The sequence below is a fragment of the Platichthys flesus genome, chromosome 16 (assembly GCF_949316205.1).
Source record: "Platichthys flesus chromosome 16, fPlaFle2.1, whole genome shotgun sequence".
Lineage (NCBI taxonomy): Eukaryota > Metazoa > Chordata > Actinopteri > Pleuronectiformes > Pleuronectidae > Platichthys > Platichthys flesus.
Window position 1 is genome coordinate 21055133 of NC_084960.1, and position 16055 is coordinate 21071187.

General features: G+C 40.6%; 8 non-coding genes across 8 annotated transcripts; all 8 read left to right on the top strand.

The window, feature by feature from the left end:
* The first annotated feature begins 220 nt into the window (after nt 1–220).
* Nucleotides 221–291, top strand: trnag-gcc (transfer RNA glycine (anticodon GCC)). The gene has a single exon. It is a non-coding gene; the product is annotated as a tRNA-Gly (tRNA).
* A 1793-nt stretch (nt 292–2084) lies between these two features.
* Nucleotides 2085–2155, top strand: trnag-gcc (transfer RNA glycine (anticodon GCC)). The gene has a single exon. It is a non-coding gene; the product is annotated as a tRNA-Gly (tRNA).
* Nucleotides 2156–5838: 3683 nt separating this feature from the next.
* trnag-gcc (transfer RNA glycine (anticodon GCC)) lies at nt 5839–5909 on the top strand. The gene has a single exon. It is a non-coding gene; the product is annotated as a tRNA-Gly (tRNA).
* Nucleotides 5910–6578: 669 nt separating this feature from the next.
* Nucleotides 6579–6651, top strand: trnam-cau (transfer RNA methionine (anticodon CAU)). The gene has a single exon. It is a non-coding gene; the product is annotated as a tRNA-Met (tRNA).
* Nucleotides 6652–7636: 985 nt separating this feature from the next.
* Nucleotides 7637–7707, top strand: trnag-gcc (transfer RNA glycine (anticodon GCC)). The gene has a single exon. It is a non-coding gene; the product is annotated as a tRNA-Gly (tRNA).
* A 1793-nt stretch (nt 7708–9500) lies between these two features.
* On the top strand, nt 9501–9571 carry trnag-gcc (transfer RNA glycine (anticodon GCC)). The gene has a single exon. It is a non-coding gene; the product is annotated as a tRNA-Gly (tRNA).
* Nucleotides 9572–13255: 3684 nt separating this feature from the next.
* Nucleotides 13256–13326, top strand: trnag-gcc (transfer RNA glycine (anticodon GCC)). The gene has a single exon. It is a non-coding gene; the product is annotated as a tRNA-Gly (tRNA).
* A 1793-nt stretch (nt 13327–15119) lies between these two features.
* Nucleotides 15120–15190, top strand: trnag-gcc (transfer RNA glycine (anticodon GCC)). Its single transcript has one exon. It is a non-coding gene; the product is annotated as a tRNA-Gly (tRNA).
* Nucleotides 15191–16055: the final 865 nt, after the last annotated feature.

Consider the following 16055-nt stretch of genomic DNA (forward strand, 5'->3'; position numbering starts at 1 on the left):
ATTAAAAGTAACAGACATAGCTAAGTCAGGCTTGAGAGAAAGATACAAACCCTTCTCTTTTCTTACCATTGAACAATTGGCCCCGTCACGCCTTGAGGCATGTGTCAGTACCTCTCTTTCTATCGGCAGTGGAAAAAATAGCAGACAAACTGTCAAGGCACAGTATACTGGCAACTTAAGTGGACCTCGTCAAAAAAAAAGTAACATTTCCATAAAGTATGCATTGGTGGTTCAGTGGTAGAATTCTTGCCTGCCACGCGGGAGGCCCGGGTTCGATTCCCGGCTAATGCAGTCGACTAACTTTGGCCAAACTACTTGTATCTCGAAGGTTGAGTCTAATGGTCGTCATTTCCTTCTGGAATTTGTGTCTTTGTGCACTAGAAAATGAAAAGATAGTAAAGTGTACCATTCTATCATTTGAAATTTTAATCTTTTATGTGGCAACGAGTTTGACTTGAAATTGAGATCACAAACTGCAAGTAAGAACTGTTCATCAATAAGCAACATAAAGTAACCACACAGCTTTCTGTTTACAGGGTATGGGTATGAAGGTATGTCTAAGAATATCATAGGATCAAAAGCCTTAGCCCTTCAGGTCTAAATGACTTTTGTATTGGGCTGTTGTTTGTGGCAGGCCAGCTAGCATTTAAGCCCCACCCTGCCCCTGCTGTGAGTTGTTTGTTCATCAAGAGGACTATCGTTATTGCGATAAAATACTCAAAGTTAAATAGGAAGGGATTCTGAGTTTTACATAGACTACATACTTCCACTACTAGCTACAATTGCTTAGAAATTACTTTAAAAGCGTGGATATGTCATCAGCTGGTAACTTTTCTTCCGGACTATTGAAAGGTTGGACAGAAACACTTGTCCTGACCCAATGGCTCTGTTAATAACATGTGGACTATTTGGACAAAAAAGTACTGGAGATCAATGTTCTAGAATACAAACATGTAACAAACATTTTCTGACTTTTGATATGATGGTTTTGTGACGGACATGAAGTCTTTCAAATTTCTCTTTGTTTTACCCAAGGTTTTTGCCCACTATCATAGGAAACTGGCCTCGTTGGCGCAGTAGTCAGCGGTCAGTCACATGATCTAAAGGTTGTGAGTTCAACTCTCACACGGGCAAGTGTCATATTGTCTTATATGATCTTCTTATTACAGCAAGGTTCCAGTGTTAATTCAACAAGAAAGGAGCTGAAACTGTGGAAACTCTTCAGTTAAGGTGCACTTGTATTTTCTGCTGAAAAATTCAAAGAGTAGTTGTACGTTTCTGGTGAAAGACAGAGCCAGCTACAAGTTGTGCTACTTGCAGACCAGGGAGTGCTTGTTTATTAAGTACAGAGAATATAGACTGACAGAGCGTTCCATGGCTGCTATAACCCTAACATTTGATATTATTTCTGAGGAGGTTATATAATATATACGTTTATGCCGTAGATGTGCAGGGGCCGAGCATTCATAGTTGTGCTTGAGTTGTGCTGCAAATACACAGCCGAAACGCTAGTAGCATTAGAGTTTCTATGCTATCGTTGAGTATCTTCCGGTTTCCTGTCAGCTTATTTACAAATTCTCTGGCCTCTGCTTACTTCCTAAACAATGGCGAAAGTTAGTCATCGGATCTTGTTGGAGTTGGAACTGGTAGATTCTGAAGAGCAATGACTTGTACATAAAGAACGGCAACGGAGAAAAGAAAGATGTCGTCCGTTTTTCTTCCTCCAACTCAATTGAAATCTGGCTGCGAATCTGCCAGAAATGCGATGTTATCAAGCGGACCAATCACAGCTCTTATTGTGTTTATAGATAAAAATGCATGGGTCAGACCTTCTCTTGGGTGTCTTGCAGTTGGTTTTTCACATTAAAAGTAACAGACATAGCTAAGTCAGGCTTGAGAGAAAGATGCAAACCCTTCTCTTTTCTTACCATTGAACAATTGGCCCCGTCACGCCTTGAGGCATGTGTCAGTACCTCTCTTTCTATCGGCAGTGGAAAAAATAGCAGACAAACTGTCAAGGCAGAGTATACTGGCACCTTAAGTGGACCTCGTCGAAAAAAAAAGGTGAAATTTCCATAAAATATGCATTGGTGGTTCAGTGGTAGAATTCTCGCCTGCCACGCGGGAGGCCCGGGTTCAATTCCCGGCTAATGCAGTCGACTAACTTTGGCCAAACTACTTGTATCTCGAAGGTTGAGTCTAATGGTCGTCATTTCCTTCTGGAATTTGTGTCTTTGTGCACTAGAAAATGAAAAGATAGTAAAGTGTACCATTCTATCATTTGAAATTTTAATCTTTTATGTGGCAACGAGTTTGACTTGAAATTGAGATCACAAACTGCAAGTAAGAACTGTTCATCAATAAGCAACATAAAGTAACCACACAGCTTTCTGTTTACAGGGTATGGGTATGAAGGTATGTCTAAGAATCTCATAGGATCAAAAGCCTTAGCCCTTCAGGTCTAAATCACTTTTGTATTGGGCTGTTGATTGTGGCAGGCCAGCTAGCATTTAAGCCCCACCCTGCCCCTGGTGTGAGTTGTTTGTTCATCAAGAGGACTATCGTTATTGCGATAAAATACTCAAAGTTAAATAGGAAGGGATTCTGAGTTTTACATAGACTACATACTTCCACTACTAGCTACAATTGCTTAGAAATTACTTTAAAAGCGTGGATATGTCATCAGCTGGTAACTTTTCTTCCGGACTATTGAAAGGTTGGACAGAAACACTTGTCCTGACCCAATGGCTCTGTTAATAACATGTGGACTATTTGGACAAAAAAGTACTGGAGATCAATGTTCTAGAATACAAACATGTAACAAACATTTTCTGACTTTTGATATGATGGTTTTGTGATGGACATGAAGTCTTTCAAATTTCTCTTTGTTTTACCCAAGGTTTTTGCCCACTATCATAGGAAACTGGCCTCGTTGGCGCAGTAGTCAGCGGTCAGTCACATGATCTAAAGGTTGTGAGTTCAACTCTCACACGGGCAAGTGTCATATTGTCTTATATGATCTTCTTATTACAGCAAGGTTCCAGTGTTAATTCAACAAGAAAGGAGCTGAAACTGTGGAAACTCTTCAGTTAAGGTGCACTTGTATTTTCTGCTGAAAAATTCAAAGAGTAGTTGTACGTTTCTTGGAAAGACAGAGCCAGCTACAAGTTGTGCTACTTGCAGACCAGGGAGTGCTTGTTTATTAAGTACAGAGAATATATACTGACAGAGCGTTCCATAGCTGCTATAACCCTAACATTTGATATTATTTCTGAGGAGGTGATATAATATATACGTTTATGCCGTAGATGTGCAGGGACCGAGCATTCATAGTTGTGCTTGAGTCGTGCTACAAATACACAGCCGAAACGCTAGTAGCATTAGAGTTTCTATGCTAGCGTTGAGTATCTTCCGGTTTCCTGTCAGCTTATTCACAAATTCTCTGGCCTCTGCTTACTTCCTAAACAATGGCGAAAGTTAGTCATCGGATCGTGTTGGAGTTGTTACTGGTAGATTCTGAAGAGCAATGACTTGTACATAAAGAACGGCAACGGAGAAAAGAAAGATGTCGTCCGTTTTTCTTCCTCCAACTCAATTGAAATCTGGCTGCGAATCTGCCAGAAATGCGATGCTATCAAGCGGACCAATCACAGCTCTTATTGTGTTTATAGATAAAAATGCATGGGTCAGACCTTCTCTTAGGTGTCTTGCAGTTGGTTGTTCACATTAAAAGTAACAGACATAGCTAAGTCAGGCTTGAGAGAAAGATGCAAACCCTTCTCTTTTCTTACCATTGAACAATTGGCCCCGTCACGCCTTGAGGCATGTGTCAGTACCTCTCTTTCTATCGGCAGTGGAAAAAATAGCAGACAAACTGTCAAGGCACAGTATACTGGCACCTCAAGTGGACCTCGTCGAAAAAAAAAGGTGAAATTTCCATAAAATATGCATTGGTGGTTCAGTGGTAGAATTCTCGCCTGCCACGCGGGAGGCCCGGATTCAATTCCCGGCTAATGCAGTCGACTAACTTTGGCCAAACTACTTGTATCTCGAAGGTTGAGTCTAATGGTCGTCATTTCCTTCTGGAATTTGTGTCTTTGTGCACTAGAAAATGAAAAGATAGTAAAGTGTACCATTCTATCATTTGAAATTTTAATCTTTTATGTGGCAACGAGTTTGACTTGAAATTGAGATCACAAACTGCAAGTAAGAACTGTTCATCAATAAGCAACATAAAGTAACCACACAGCTTTCTGTTTACAGGGTATGGGTATGAAGGTATGTCTAAGAATCTCATAGGATCAAAAGCCTTAGCCCTTCAGGTCTAAATCACTTTTGTATTGGGCTGTTGTTTGTGGCAGGCCAGCTAGCATTTAAGCCCCACCCTGCCCCAGGTGTGAGTTGTTTGTTCATCAAGAGGACTATCGTTATTGCGATAAAATACTCAAACTTAAATAGGAAGGGATTCTGAGTTTTACATAGACTACATACTTCCACTACTAGCTACAATTGCTTAGAAATGACTTTAAAAGCGTGGATATGTCATCAGCTGGTAACTTTTCTTCCGGACTGTTGAAAGGTTGGACAGGAATACTTGTCCTGACCCAATGGCTCTGTTAATAACATGTGGACTATTTGGACAAAAAAGTACTGGAGATCAATGTTCTAGAATACAAACATGTAACAAACATTTTCTGACTTTTGATATGATGGTTTTGTGAAGGACATGACGTCTTTCAAATTTCTCTTTGTTTTACCCAAGGTTTTTACCCACTATTATAGGAAACAGGCCTCGTTGGCGCAGTAGTCAGTGCGTCAGTCTCATTATCTGAAGGTCGTGAGTTCAACTCTCACACCGGGCAATTGTCATATTGTCTTATATGATCTTCTTATTACAGCAAGGTTCCAGTGTTAATTCAACAAGTTAAGAGGATCCTCTTTGAAACTGTGAAAACTCTTCAGTGGATTGACTCATGTGCTTTAAGGTGCACTTGTATTTCCTGCTGAAAAATTCAAAGAGTACTTGTACGTTTCTGGTGAAACACAGAGCCAGCTACAAGTTGTGCTACTTGCAGACCAGGGAGTGCTTGTTTATTAAGTACAGAGAATATAGACTGACAGAGCGTTCCATGGCTGCTATAACCCTAACATTTGATATTATTTCCGAGGAGGTGATATAATATATACGTTTATGCCGTAGATGTGCAGGGACCGAGCATTCATAGTTGTCCTTGAGTCGTGCTGCAAATACACAGCCGAAACGCTAGTAGCATTAGAGTTTCTATGCTAGCGTTGCGTATCTTCCGGTTTCCTGTCAGCTTATTTACAAATTATCTGGCCTCTGCTTACTTCCTAAACAATGACAAAAGTTAGTCAGCGGATCGTGTTGGAGTTGGAACTGGTAGATTCTGAAGAGCAATGACTTGTACATAAAGAACGGCAACGAAGAAAAGAACGATGTAGTCCGTTTTTGTTCCTTCAACTCAATTCAAATCTGGCTGTGAATCTGCCGGAAATGCAATGCTATCAAGCGGACCAATCACAGCTCTTATGGTGATTATAGTTAAAAATGCATGGGTCAGACCTTCTCTTAGGTGTCTTGCAGTTGGTTGTTCACATTAAAAGTAACAGACATAGCTAAGTCAGGCTTGAGAGAAAGATGCAAACCCTTCTCTTTTCTTACCATTGAACAATTGGCCCCGTCACGTCTTGAGGCATGTGTCAGTACCTCTCTTTCTATCGGCAGTGGAAAAAATAGCAGACAAACTGTCAAGGCACAGTATACTGGCACCTCAAGTGGACCTCGTCGAAAAAAAAGGTGAAATTTCCATAAAATATGCATTGGTGGTTCAGTGGTAGAATTCTCGCCTGCCACGCGGGAGGCCCGGGTTCAATTCCCGGCTAATGCAGTCGACTAACTTTGGCCAAACTACTTGTATCTCGAAGGTTGAGTCTAATGGTCGTCATTTCCTTCTGGAATTTGTGTCTTTGTGCACTAGAAAATGAAAAGATAGTAAAGTGTACCATTCTATCATTTGAAATTTTAATCTTTTATGTGGCAACGAGTTTGACTTGAAATTGAGATCACAAACTGCAAGTAAGAACTGTTCATCAATAAGCAACATAAAGTAACCACACAGCTTTCTGTTTACAGGGTATGGGTATGAAGGTATGTCTAAGAATCTCATAGGATCAAAAGCCTTAGCCCTTCAGGTCTAAATGACTTTTGTATTGGGCTGTTGTTTGTGGCAGGCCAGCTAGCATTTAAGCCCCACCCAAGCCCCACTACTAGCTACAATTGCTTAGAAATTACTTTAAAAGCGTGGATATGTCATCAGCTGGTAACTTTTCTTCCGGACTATTGAAAGGTTGGACAGAAACACTTGTCCTGACCCAATGGCTCTGTTAATAACATGTGGACTATTTGGACAAAAAAGTACTGGAGATCAATGTTCTAGAATACAAACATGTAACAAACATTTTCTGACTTTTGATATGATGGTTTTGTGACGGACATGAAGTCTTTCAAATTTCTCTTTGTTTTACCCAAGGTTTTTGCCCATTTTTGCAAGAAACAGGCCTCGTTGGCGCAGTAGGCAGCGCTTCAGTCTCATAATCTGAAGGTCGTGAGTTCAACCCTCACACGGGGCAGGTGTCATATTGTCTTATATGATCTTCTTATTACAGCAAGGTTCCAGTGTTAATTCAACAAGATAAGAGGATCCTCTTTGAAAAGAGCTTCAACTGTGGAAACTCTTCAGTGGATTGACTCATGTGCTTTAAGGTGCACTTGTATTTCCTGCTGAAAAATTCAAAGAGTACTTGTACGTTTCTGGTGAAACACAGAGCCAGCTACAAGTTGTGCTACTTGCAGACCAGGGAGTGCTTGTTTATTAAGTACAGAGAATATAGACTGACAGAGCGTTCCATGGCTGCTATAACCCTAACATTTGATATTATTTCCGAGGAGGTGATATAATATATACGTTTATGCCGTAGATGTGCAGGGACCGAGCATTCATAGTTGTCCTTGAGTCGTGCTGCAAATACACAGCCGAAACGCTAGTAGCATTAGAGTTTCTATGCTAGCGTTGCGTATCTTCCGGTTTCCTGTCAGCTTATTTACAAATTATCTGGCCTCTGCTTACTTCCTAAACAATGACAAAAGTTAGTCAGCGGATCGTGTTGGAGTTGGAACTGGTAGATTCTGAAGAGCAATGACTTGTACATAAAGAACGGCAACGAAGAAAAGAACGATGTAGTCCGTTTTTGTTCCTTCAACTCAATTCAAATCTGGCTGTGAATCTGCCGGAAATGCAATGCTATCAAGCGGACCAATCACAGCTCTTATGGTGATTATAGTTAAAAATGCATGGGTCAGACCTTCTCTTAGGTGTCTTGCAGTTGGTTGTTCACATTAAAAGTAACAGACATAGCTAAGTCAGGCTTGAGAGAAAGATACAAACCCTTCTCTTTTCTTACCATTGAACAATTGGCCCCGTCACGCCTTGAGGCATGTGTCAGTACCTCTCTTTCTATCGGCAGTGGAAAAAATAGCAGACAAACTGTCAAGGCACAGTATACTGGCAACTTAAGTGGACCTCGTCAAAAAAAAAGTAACATTTCCATAAAGTATGCATTGGTGGTTCAGTGGTAGAATTCTTGCCTGCCACGCGGGAGGCCCGGGTTCGATTCCCGGCTAATGCAGTCGACTAACTTTGGCCAAACTACTTGTATCTCGAAGGTTGAGTCTAATGGTCGTCATTTCCTTCTGGAATTTGTGTCTTTGTGCACTAGAAAATGAAAAGATAGTAAAGTGTACCATTCTATCATTTGAAATTTTAATCTTTTATGTGGCAACGAGTTTGACTTGAAATTGAGATCACAAACTGCAAGTAAGAACTGTTCATCAATAAGCAACATAAAGTAACCACACAGCTTTCTGTTTACAGGGTATGGGTATGAAGGTATGTCTAAGAATATCATAGGATCAAAAGCCTTAGCCCTTCAGGTCTAAATGACTTTTGTATTGGGCTGTTGTTTGTGGCAGGCCAGCTAGCATTTAAGCCCCACCCTGCCCCTGCTGTGAGTTGTTTGTTCATCAAGAGGACTATCGTTATTGCGATAAAATACTCAAAGTTAAATAGGAAGGGATTCTGAGTTTTACATAGACTACATACTTCCACTACTAGCTACAATTGCTTAGAAATTACTTTAAAAGCGTGGATATGTCATCAGCTGGTAACTTTTCTTCCGGACTATTGAAAGGTTGGACAGAAACACTTGTCCTGACCCAATGGCTCTGTTAATAACATGTGGACTATTTGGACAAAAAAGTACTGGAGATCAATGTTCTAGAATACAAACATGTAACAAACATTTTCTGACTTTTGATATGATGGTTTTGTGACGGACATGAAGTCTTTCAAATTTCTCTTTGTTTTACCCAAGGTTTTTGCCCACTATCATAGGAAACTGGCCTCGTTGGCGCAGTAGTCAGCGGTCAGTCACATGATCTAAAGGTTGTGAGTTCAACTCTCACACGGGCAAGTGTCATATTGTCTTATATGATCTTCTTATTACAGCAAGGTTCCAGTGTTAATTCAACAAGAAAGGAGCTGAAACTGTGGAAACTCTTCAGTTAAGGTGCACTTGTATTTTCTGCTGAAAAATTCAAAGAGTAGTTGTACGTTTCTGGTGAAAGACAGAGCCAGCTACAAGTTGTGCTACTTGCAGACCAGGGAGTGCTTGTTTATTAAGTACAGAGAATATAGACTGACAGAGCGTTCCATGGCTGCTATAACCCTAACATTTGATATTATTTCTGAGGAGGTTATATAATATATACGTTTATGCCGTAGATGTGCAGGGGCCGAGCATTCATAGTTGTGCTTGAGTTGTGCTGCAAATACACAGCCGAAACGCTAGTAGCATTAGAGTTTCTATGCTATCGTTGAGTATCTTCCGGTTTCCTGTCAGCTTATTTACAAATTCTCTGGCCTCTGCTTACTTCCTAAACAATGGCGAAAGTTAGTCATCGGATCTTGTTGGAGTTGGAACTGGTAGATTCTGAAGACCAAGGACTTGTACATAAAGAACGGCAACGGAGAAAAGAAAGATGTCGTCCGTTTTTCTTCCTCCAACTCAATTGAAATCTGGCTGCGAATCTGCCAGAAATGCGATGTTATCAAGCGGACCAATCACAGCTCTTATTGTGTTTATAGATAAAAATGCATGGGTCAGACCTTCTCTTGGGTGTCTTGCAGTTGGTTGTTCACATTAAAAGTAACAGACATAGCTAAGTCAGGCTTGAGAGAAAGATGCAAACCCTTCTCTTTTCTTACCATTGAACAATTGGCCCCGTCACGCCTTGAGGCATGTGTCAGTACCTCTCTTTCTATCGGCAGTGGAAAAAATAGCAGACAAACTGTCAAGGCAGAGTATACTGGCACCTTAAGTGGACCTCGTCGAAAAAAAAAGGTGAAATTTCCATAAAATATGCATTGGTGGTTCAGTGGTAGAATTCTCGCCTGCCACGCGGGAGGCCCGGGTTCAATTCCCGGCTAATGCAGTCGACTAACTTTGGCCAAACTACTTGTATCTCGAAGGTTGAGTCTAATGGTCGTCATTTCCTTCTGGAATTTGTGTCTTTGTGCACTAGAAAATGAAAAGATAGTAAAGTGTACCATTCTATCATTTGAAATTTTAATCTTTTATGTGGCAACGAGTTTGACTTGAAATTGAGATCACAAACTGCAAGTAAGAACTGTTCATCAATAAGCAACATAAAGTAACCACACAGCTTTCTGTTTACAGGGTATGGGTATGAAGGTATGTCTAAGAATCTCATAGGATCAAAAGCCTTAGCCCTTCAGGTCTAAATCACTTTTGTATTGGGCTGTTGATTGTGGCAGGCCAGCTAGCATTTAAGCCCCACCCTGCCCCTGGTGTGAGTTGTTTGTTCATCAAGAGGACTATCGTTATTGCGATAAAATACTCAAAGTTAAATAGGAAGGGATTCTGAGTTTTACATAGACTACATACTTCCACTACTAGCTACAATTGCTTAGAAATTACTTTAAAAGCGTGGATATGTCATCAGCTGGTAACTTTTCTTCCGGACTATTGAAAGGTTGGACAGAAACACTTGTCCTGACCCAATGGCTCTGTTAATAACATGTGGACTATTTGGACAAAAAAGTACTGGAGATCAATGTTCTAGAATACAAACATGTAACAAACATTTTCTGACTTTTGATATGATGGTTTTGTGATGGACATGAAGTCTTTCAAATTTCTCTTTGTTTTACCCAAGGTTTTTGCCCACTATCATAGGAAACTGGCCTCGTTGGCGCAGTAGTCAGCGGTCAGTCACATGATCTAAAGGTTGTGAGTTCAACTCTCACACGGGCAAGTGTCATATTGTCTTATATGATCTTCTTATTACAGCAAGGTTCCAGTGTTAATTCAACAAGAAAGGAGCTGAAACTGTGGAAACTCTTCAGTTAAGGTGCACTTGTATTTTCTGCTGAAAAATTCAAAGAGTAGTTGTACGTTTCTTGGAAAGACAGAGCCAGCTACAAGTTGTGCTACTTGCAGACCAGGGAGTGCTTGTTTATTAAGTACAGAGAATATAGACTGACAGAGCGTTCCATAGCTGCTATAACCCTAACATTTGATATTATTTCTGAGGAGGTGATATAATATATACGTTTATGCCGTAGATGTGCAGGGACCGAGCATTCATAGTTGTGCTTGAGTCGTGCTACAAATACACAGCCGAAACGCTAGTAGCATTAGAGTTTCTATGCTAGCGTTGAGTATCTTCCGGTTTCCTGTCAGCTTATTCACAAATTCTCTGGCCTCTGCTTACTTCCTAAACAATGGCGAAAGTTAGTCATCGGATCGTGTTGGAGTTGTTACTGGTAGATTCTGAAGAGCAATGACTTGTACATAAAGAACGGCAACGGAGAAAAGAAAGATGTCGTCCGTTTTTCTTCCTCCAACTCAATTGAAATCTGGCTGCGAATCTGCCAGAAATGCGATGCTATCAAGCGGACCAATCACAGCTCTTATTGTGTTTATAGATAAAAATGCATGGGTCAGACCTTCTCTTAGGTGTCTTGCAGTTGGTTGTTCACATTAAAAGTAACAGACATAGCTAAGTCAGGCTTGAGAGAAAGATGCAAACCCTTCTCTTTTCTTACCATTGAACAATTGGCCCCGTCAAGCCTTGAGGCATGTGTCAGTACCTCTCTTTCTATCGGCAGTGGAAAAAATAGCAGACAAACTGTCAAGGCACAGTATACTGGCACCTCAAGTGGACCTCGTCGAAAAAAAAAGGTGAAATTTCCATAAAATATGCATTGGTGGTTCAGTGGTAGAATTCTCGCCTGCCACGCGGGAGGCCCGGATTCAATTCCCGGCTAATGCAGTCGACTAACTTTGGCCAAACTACTTGTATCTCGAAGGTTGAGTCTAATGGTCGTCATTTCCTTCTGGAATTTGTGTCTTTGTGCACTAGAAAATGAAAAGATAGTAAAGTGTACCATTCTATCATTTGAAATTTTAATCTTTTATGTGGCAACGAGTTTGACTTGAAATTGAGATCACAAACTGCAAGTAAGAACTGTTCATCAATAAGCAACATAAAGTAACCACACAGCTTTCTGTTTACAGGGTATGGGTATGAAGGTATGTCTAAGAATCTCATAGGATCAAAAGCCTTAGCCCTTCAGGTCTAAATCACTTTTGTATTGGGCTGTTGTTTGTGGCAGGCCAGCTAGCATTTAAGCCCCACCCTGCCCCAGGTGTGAGTTGTTTGTTCATCAAGAGGACTATCGTTATTGCGATAAAATACTCAAAGTTAAATAGGAAGGGATTCTGAGTTTTACATAGACTACATACTTCCACTACTAGCTACAATTGCTTAGAAATGACTTTAAAAGCGTGGATATGTCATCAGCTGGTAACTTTTCTTCCGGACTGTTGAAAGGTTGGACAGGAACACTTGTCCTGACCCAATGGCTCTGTTAATAACATGTGGACTATTTGGACAAAAAAGTACTGGAGATCAATGTTCTAGAATACAAACATGTAACAAACATTTTCTGACTTTTGATATGATGGTTTTGTGAAGGACATGACGTCTTTCAAATTTCTCTTTGTTTTACCCAAGGTTTTTACCCACTATTATAGGAAACAGGCCTCGTTGGCGCAGTAGTCAGTGCGTCAGTCTCATTATCTGAAGGTCGTGAGTTCAACTCTCACACCGGGCAATTGTCATATCGTCTTATATGATCTTCTTATTACAGCAAGGTTCCAGTGTTAATTCAACAAGTTAAGAGGATCCTCTTTGAAACTGTGGAAACTCTTCAGTGGATTGACTCATGTGCTTTAAGGTGCACTTGTATTTCCTGCTGAAAAATTCAAAGAGTACTTGTACGTTTCTGGTGAAACACAGAGCCAGCTACAAGTTGTGCTACTTGCAGACCAGGGAGTGCTTGTTTATTAAGTACAGAGAATATAGACTGACAGAGCGTTCCATGGCTGCTATAACCCTAACATTTGATATTATTTCCGAGGAGGTGATATAATATATACGTTTATGCCGTAGATGTGCAGGGACCGAGCATTCATAGTTGTCCTTGAGTCGTGCTAAAAATACACAGCCGAAACGCTAGTAGCATTAGAGTTTCTATGCTAGCGTTGCGTATCTTCCGGTTTCCTGTCAGCTTATTTACAAATTATCTGGCCTCTGCTTACTTCCTAAACAATGACAAAAGTTAGTCAGCGGATCGTGTTGGAGTTGGAACTGGTAGATTCTGAAGAGCAATGACTTGTACATAAAGAACGGCAACGAAGAAAAGAACGATGTAGTCCGTTTTTGTTCCTTCAACTCAATTCAAATCTGGCTGTGAATCTGCCGGAAATGCAATGCTATCAAGCGGACCAATCACAGCTCTTATGGTGATTATAGTTAAAAATGCATGGGTCAGACCTTCTCTTAGGTGTCTTGCAGTTGGTTGTTCACATTAAAAGTAACAGACATAGCTAAGTCAGGCTTGAGAGAAAGATGCAAACCCTTCTCTTTTCTTACCATTGAACAATTGGCCCCGTCACGCCTTGAGGCATGTGTCAGTACCTCTCTTTCTATCGGCAGTGGAAAAAATAGCAGACAAACTGTCAAGGCAGAGTATACTGGCACCTTAAGTGGACCTCGTTGAAAAAAAAAGGTGAAATTTCCATAAAGTATGCATTGGTGGTTCAGTGGTAGAATTCTTGCCTGCCACGCAGGAGGCCCGGGTTCGATTCCCGGCTAATGCAGTCGACTAACTTTGGCCAAACTACTTGTATCTCGAAGGTTGAGTCTAATGGTCGTCATTTCCTTCTGGAATTTGTGTCTTTGTGCACTAGAAAATGAAAAGATAGTAAAGTGTACCATTCTATCATTTGAAATTTTAATCTTTTATGTGGCAACGAGTTTGACTTGAAATTGAGATCACAAACTGCAAGTAAGAACTGTTCATCAATAAGCAACATAAAGTAACCACACAGCTTTCTGTTTACAGGGTATGGGTATGAAGGTATGTCTAAGAATCTCATAGGATCAAAAGCCTTAGCCCTTCAGGTCTAAATCACTTTTGTATTGGGCTGTTGATTGTGGCAGGCCAGCTAGCATTTAAGCCCCACCCTGCCCCTGGTGTGAGTTGTTTGTTCATCAAGAGGACTATCGTTATTGCGATAAAATACTCAAAGTTAAATAGGAAGGGATTCTGAGTTTTACATAGACTACATACTTCCACTACTAGCTACAATTGCTTAGAAATTACTTTAAAAGCGTGGATATGTCATCAGCTGGTAACTTTTCTTCCGGACTATTGAAAGGTTGGACAGAAACACTTGTCCTGACCCAATGGCTCTGTTAATAACATGTGGACTATTTGGACAAAAAAGTACTGGAGATCAATGTTCTAGAATACAAACATGTAACAAACATTTTCTGACTTTTGATATGATGGTTTTGTGACGGACATGAAGTCTTTCAAATTTCTCTTTGTTTTACCCAAGGTTTTTGCCCACTATCATAGGAAACTGGCCTCGTTGGCGCAGTAGTCAGCGGTCAGTCACATGATCTAAAGGTTGTGAGTTCAACTCTCACACGGGCAAGTGTCATATTGTCTTATATGATCTTCTTATTACAGCAAGGTTCCAGTGTTAATTCAACAAGAAAGGAGCTGAAACTGTGGAAACTCTTCAGTTAAGGTGCACTTGTATTTTCTGCTGAAAAATTCAAAGAGTAGTTGTACGTTTCTGGTGAAAGACAGAGCCAGCTACAAGTTGTGCTACTTGCAGACCAGGGAGTGCTTGTTTATTAAGTACAGAGAATATAGACTGACAGAGCGTTCCATGGCTGCTATAACCCTAACATTTGATATTATTTCTGAGGAGGTTATATAATATATACGTTTATGCCGTAGATGTGCAGGGGCCGAGCATTCATAGTTGTGCTTGAGTTGTGCTGCAAATACACAGCCGAAACGCTAGTAGCATTAGAGTTTCTATGCTATCGTTGAGTATCTTCCGGTTTCCTGTCAGCTTATTTACAAATTCTCTGGCCTCTGCTTACTTCCTAAACAATGGCGAAAGTTAGTCATCGGATCTTGTTGGAGTTGGAACTGGTAGATTCTGAAGAGCAATGACTTGTACATAAAGAACGGCAACGGAGAAAAGAAAGATGTCGTCCGTTTTTCTTCCTCCAACTCAATTGAAATCTGGCTGCGAATCTGCCAGAAATGCGATGTTATCAAGCGGACCAATCACAGCTCTTATTGTGTTTATAGATAAAAATGCATGGGTCAGACCTTCTCTTGGGTGTCTTGCAGTTGGTTGTTCACATTAAAAGTAACAGACATAGCTAAGTCAGGCTTGAGAGAAAGATGCAAACCCTTCTCTTTTCTTACCATTGAACAATTGGCCCCGTCACGCCTTGAGGCATGTGTCAGTACCTCTCTTTCTATCGGCAGTGGAAAAAATAGCAGACAAACTGTCAAGGCAGAGTATACTGGCACCTTAAGTGGACCTCGTCGAAAAAAAAAGGTGAAATTTCCATAAAATATGCATTGGTGGTTCAGTGGTAGAATTCTCGCCTGCCACGCGGGAGGCCCGGGTTCAATTCCCGGCTAATGCAGTCGACTAACTTTGGCCAAACTACTTGTATCTCGAAGGTTGAGTCTAATGGTCGTCATTTCCTTCTGGAATTTGTGTCTTTGTGCACTAGAAAATGAAAAGATAGTAAAGTGTACCATTCTATCATTTGAAATTTTAATCTTTTATGTGGCAACGAGTTTGACTTGAAATTGAGATCACAAACTGCAAGTAAGAACTGTTCATCAATAAGCAACATAAAGTAACCACACAGCTTTCTGTTTACAGGGTATGGGTATGAAGGTATGTCTAAGAATCTCATAGGATCAAAAGCCTTAGCCCTTCAGGTCTAAATCACTTTTGTATTGGGCTGTTGATTGTGGCAGGCCAGCTAGCATTTAAGCCCCACCCTGCCCCTGGTGTGAGTTGTTTGTTCATCAAGAGGACTATCGTTATTGCGATAAAATACTCAAAGTTAAATAGGAAGGGATTCTGAGTTTTACATAGACTACATACTTCCACTACTAGCTACAATTGCTTAGAAATTACTTTAAAAGCGTGGATATGTCATCAGCTGGTAACTTTTCTTCCGGACTATTGAAAGGTTGGACAGAAACACTTGTCCTGACCCAATGGCTCTGTTAATAACATGTGGACTATTTGGACAAAAAAGTACTGGAGATCAATGTTCTAGAATACAAACATGTAACAAACATTTTCTGACTTTTGATATGATGGTTTTGTGATGGACATGAAGTCTTTCAAATTTCTCTTTGTTTTACCCAAGGTTTTTGCCCACTATCATAGGAAACTGGCCTCGTTGGCGCAGTAGTCAGCGGTCAGTCACATGATCTAAAGGTTGTGAGTTCAACTCTCACACGGGCAAGTGTCATATTGTCTTATATGAT